Below are 5,648 nucleotides of genomic sequence, written 5' to 3' on the forward strand. Positions count from 1 at the left end.
TTTTTTTTTTTTTTTAACACTCAGACATGTATAACAATTTAAACCAACAAAGAGCACATTATGCAAGCCTGCCTCCTGGCAGCCAGCTCTCAGTACCACTAATTCCATGAATTTAGAGTCCTCAGCTGTTCCCTCTCTGCATGTCCCCATCTCTGCCTCCATCTCTGGATAGGGTCCCACATTCCGCTTATGTTTTTCTCCCTTGATGATCCTAGAGTCTTCTGTTCCTGGACTGTAACATTAACTACTCCCATGTTTTTTTTTTGTTACAAAACGTCTATCTTTACAATTATGACAGTCACAATTAGTCATAATAACATGACTAAATACTCATTATTTGATAAGAATCTCATCCCCATCTCTTTTCACCAGACCCATGTAGACGAGACAAAAACTATTCAGTGGGAACTCTGTCTTCCCCCTCACACTTTTAAACTATACTCTTTCTTGAAAACTTGTAAGCCACTTACTTCATGCCTTTATTGCCTCCTCAGTTTAGGTAGCCAATGTCAAGTGTCCCGTTCCTATCTACCCTGTATACAGAGGTGATAGCATTGATACTTGGTGTGAAGACTCCTTCCCTCTCTGTTGGTATTTTGAGCTACTATCTCCATGAATATAGGTCAAGTTAATCAAATTGTAGCAATGTACCCTCGTTTCCTTTATCAAAAATTTTGTTTTGTTTTGTTTTGTTTTTATCTTCCTGTAGTCAAGTTCTGATTATCAAGCCATCGAGGCTAACGGTCAAATGAGTACTATCTGTAAGTTTTGGTGTCCTAGTGTGTCTCCCCTCACTTCATATCAGCTGCATGCTTTACTCTCAGCTCTAGCCATCCATGGCTATGACTCAAGTTTCCTCAGGTCTCACCACACTTTGGACCAACCAGACCTTCCTCTTCTCTCTCATCTCCAAGTCAGCAAGAGTCTATGGAATGTGATTGAACTCAGCCCACGTCTTCATTGCTGCCTTTTGCCCTCTTCCACTCACAAATAGACCAATGTGTTTGCCACCAAGCTTATATGCCTGATCATGTGTTCCCTTTGACTTTCAGTCTTAGAGGGGTGTTTGCCTGAGGGGCCTTGATTGCTTGCCTTGGTGGCTTCCCAGTGAACAACTTGCTTATTCTTGTAGTAGCCAATCCTACTGCCATTTTTCTTTTGGGCTTTTCCTGCTGATCTTTCTTTGAAGATGTATCTTCTGTTGCTCTAGCTGTTCCAGGCTGGTCTGCTTGTCCTTTCTAGTGGGAATGTCCCACCTAAGAAGGTTCTTGATGGGGCTCAGGATTCTACCTAAGGTTCTATACACTGCAAAGTTTCCGCAAGAGGCCTGTTTCACTGGACAAGTTCTATAAGCTGAAGACAAGCTTACGAGCTTTCTGTAATCATGTTTCCTGACATTCCTTTCTATTCCACTCAAGTGTCTATTTTACAATAGTAGGCTAGGAAAACCAAGATTCATAAGACAGTCAAGCATCTTAGCATTATTACCCTTTTTAGACAGTGCTTCAGTCCCTGTATCATAAGAGCCCTGTTGTTACAAGGTTGAGCATGCATCACTATTCCTGCTGGTCTTTCTGTCAAGAAGTATCTTCTGTTCCTCTAGCTACTCCAAGCTGGTCTGCTAGTCTTTCCAAGTGGAATTTCCCATCTCAGAAGGTTCTGGAGGGGGATCAGGATTCCACCTAATGTCTTATACCATACAAAGGCTTTGCAAGAAGCCTATTTCACTGGACAAGTTCTAGCACCCCTTTTAGGTATTCTAATAAGTTATAACTTATTATAACTGAAAGTGGGCTTTCAAGCTTTCTATAATCATATTTCCAGATATTCCTTTCTATCCCCCTCAAGTGACTATTTTATAATAAGAGACACAGGAAACAAATCTTCATAAGAAAGTCATAACATTATTTTCCACCTTTTACCTATCCACTCAGACTATGCCCTGTATCACAGAGCACTTTTGTTCAAAGGATGAACATACATCACTATTTACCTCTGTCCCATTTAGCCCATGCAAGACTGACTATTGTTCTCCTATCCCCTTCCCCCTCTTGTGTATTGCCCACGCCATCACCCAAACTCTGATGTGTCTATCCCCTACCCTGTGCTCTATTGCACCTCCATCCCCCTTGGGAACCAACAAATAATTTTGCCTTTTTTTCAGTTTTCATCCTTTATTGTGGATATCTTTTCTTAAGCTTTTACAATAATTATCTTATACAATATTTCTCCTTTAGTGACTGACTAATTTCACTCAGCATAATGTCCTCAAGGTTCATCCATGTTATGCAATGGCTTAAAGCTTCCTTGCTATTCTTCAAGGTAGCATAATATTGCATTGTGTTTATATGCCACAGTTTGTTCATCCATTCTTCCATTGATGGGCACTTAGGCTGTCTCCATCTTTTTGCTATTGTGAATAGTGATGCTATGAACATTGGTGTGCATATATCTACTCATGTTATGGCTCATATTTCTTGTGGATAAATACCAAGTAGAGGAATTGCTGGATCATACGGTATTTCTATTTCCAACTTTCTGAGAAAGAGCCATACTGTTTCCAAAGTGGTAGGATCATTTTGCAATTCTACCTGCAGTGTAGGAGGGTCCCAGTCTCTCCACATTCTCTCCAGCATTTATTATCATCAGCTTTTCTGAACTTAACTGTTATTGCTGGTGTGAGGTGATATCTCATTTTTGTTTTGATTTGCATCTCTCTAATGGCTAATGATTGTGAACATTTATTCATATGTTTGTTGGCTGCCTGAATGTCTTACTTGTTGATGTGTCCATTCATGGCCTGTACCCATTTTATTTTTTAAGTTTTTATTTTGAATTGAGTGATAGTTTACATGGGAGAACATCAGCTGTACATTCATCCTATTGTATTTCATTTCAGTGCAATGACTACAAATCCCCTCCATGCATCATCATTCAACAGCATTTGCTTCCATTCCCTCTGTCTATATTTTGGATGTATACCGAAGCACTCAGGAATATATAACCATTCAAACAACAAAAGTGTATACCCTGTAAGCCTGCCCCCAGATGCCAGCACACAGCCCCTCTCACTCCTTGAGTCTAGAGTCCCCAGCTGTTCCATCTCTCCACATCATCATCTCTGCCTCCATCTCTGGCATCACTGCTTCTCTGGATAGGGTCATGCACTCCGCTCTTCTCCCCTGATGGTCCCAGGGTTCTCTGATCCTGGACTGCAAGATCAACCACTCCCCTGCTTTTGTTGTAAAACTTGTATCTTTACATTTGCAACAATCGCAATTAGTCCTGATAACAATTATTCAATATTGAACCACAAGAGTCTTAACCCCATCTCCTCTCACCAGCCCTATCTAGACATGTTGGAAACCACTCAGTGGATGTTCTAACTTCCCCCACACCCTCTCAAACTAAGTTCCCTCTTGAAAACTTGTAAGCCAGTCACTTCATGACTTTATAGCCCACCCCCTCCCATTTTGGGTAGCCCATGTCTAAGTTGCCCATCGCTGTCACATCTATGTACAGAGGGAGTGGGAATAATCCTTGCTATAAAGATTTGTTCCCTCTTGTAAGCTATTACATACATAAGTATAGGTCAAGTTCATCAAATTGTAGCAGATTACACTGTTTTTCCTCTTCTTTCTTCCTCTAGTCGAGTTCTGATCATCCAGCCATTGAAGCTAGGTCAGTGTGCATCTCACGTTCTTGTGCATCTCCCCTCACTTCATATCAGCTGGAAACTTCACTCTCCATTCTAGTCCGGTGTGGCTGTGTCCCTGTCCATGGGCTCAGGAGTCCCTAGTTCTCGCTATACTGCTGGCCAACCAGGTTTCAATCAAGGTTAACAGGAGTCTATGGAGTGTGGTCAGACTTATCCATAGCTTCATTGCTGTTTTTCCCCCACTCCCCCTTATCAGCAGACCAACATGGTCATCATCAAGATTACATGCCTGCTTGTGTATTCCTTTTGAGGGGGTTTGTCCTAAGGGGACTTGATTGCTTGCCTTGATGGATCCCCTGCAAACAACTTCCTTGCTCTTTTAGTAGTAAATCAGACTGAAGTTATTATTTTTTAATCTTTCCAGCTGGTCTTTCTTTCAAAAAGAATCTTCCATTCCTCTAGTTGCTCCAGGTTGGTCTGATTGTCTTTACAAGTAGAAATTTTCCACCTCAGAAGATTCTGAATGGGGATCAGGATTCCACCTAAGGTCTTATACACTGCAAAGGTGCCACAGGAAGCCTCTTTAACTAGGCAAGTTCTTGCCCCATTTTAGGTATTCCAATCAGTTATAGGCAGAACATGGACTTACAAGCTTTTTATATTAATAATTGTGGCTATTATTTTCTCTGCCCCTCAAGTGTCTAATTTATAATAGTAGGCAAGGGAAACCAAGATTCAAAAGACAGTCAAGCATCTTAACATCATTTCCTCTCTTTTACTCATTCAAACCATGCCTCAATCCCTGTATCACAGAGCCCTATTATTCCAAGGGTGAGAATACATCACTATCTACCTCTGTCCCACTTAGCCTATCCAAACCTGCTTAATTTTCTCCCATCCACCTTGTTATTCCATTCTTCACCCCTCCCACAACAGCCAAACTATCTTGTGTCTATTCCCTACCCTGTGCTCTACCTTCCCCTCCCTTACCTCAGCCCACCCTCAGTCCCCCAATAATCAACAAAGATTTTTTGTTTTTCCTTTTAGTGTGAGTATTTTTTATTAAGCTTTTACAATAATGGTCTTTTGTAGTATTTCTCCTTTTATGATTGACAATTTCACTCAGCATGATGGCCTCAAGGTTCATCCATGTTATGCAGTGGCTTACAGCTCCTTGTTATTCTTCAAGGTAGCATAATATTCCATTGTGTGGATTTACCAAAGTTTGTTTATCCATTCATTCACTGACGGGCACTTAGGCTGTCTCCATCGTTTTGCTATTGTAAATAGGCATGCTATGAACATTGGTGTGCCTATATTGACTCATGTTACAGGTTGTATTTCTTGTGGATAAATACCAAGTAGAGGAATTGTTGGATCATAAGGTATTTCTATTTCCAACTTTCTGAGGAAGTGTCATGCTGTTTTCCAGAGTGTTTGCATGATTTTACAACCCTACCAACAATGTAGGAGGGTCCCAGTCTCTCCACATCCTCGCCAGCATTTATTGTCCTCCACTCATCTGTCAGTTCCAAACTCATCTGTAATTTTGTTGTACTGTGGTGGCTTGTGAGTTGCTGTGATTCTGAAAACTATGCCACTGGTATCTTAAACACCAGCAGGGTCACCCATGGTGAACATGTTTTAGATGAGCTTCCAGGTGAAGACAGACTATGAAGAAAGAGTGATGAACTACTTCCAAATATTTAGTCACTGTAAAATTTATGAATAACAGAGAAACACTGTCAGATACAGTGCTGGAAAATGAGTCCCCCAGGTTGGCAGGCACTCAAAAGGCAACTGGGGGAGAGCTGTTTCCTCAAAGTACAGTTGGCCGTGATTATGTGAATGGAGAAAAGCCTGTGGGAGTAAAGTCTGTGGGACCTTAATTGGCTGATTGTGCACATCTCAAAGTGAAGAGAAATAGCTGTAAACATCCATCAACAATTGGAACATGGAATGTACGAAGTATGAATCTAGGAAAATTAGA

The sequence above is a fragment of the Chrysochloris asiatica genome, unplaced genomic scaffold, assembly GCF_000296735.1.
Source record: "Chrysochloris asiatica unplaced genomic scaffold, ChrAsi1.0 scaffold00051, whole genome shotgun sequence".
NCBI classification, from domain to species: Eukaryota; Metazoa; Chordata; class Mammalia; order Afrosoricida; family Chrysochloridae; genus Chrysochloris; species Chrysochloris asiatica.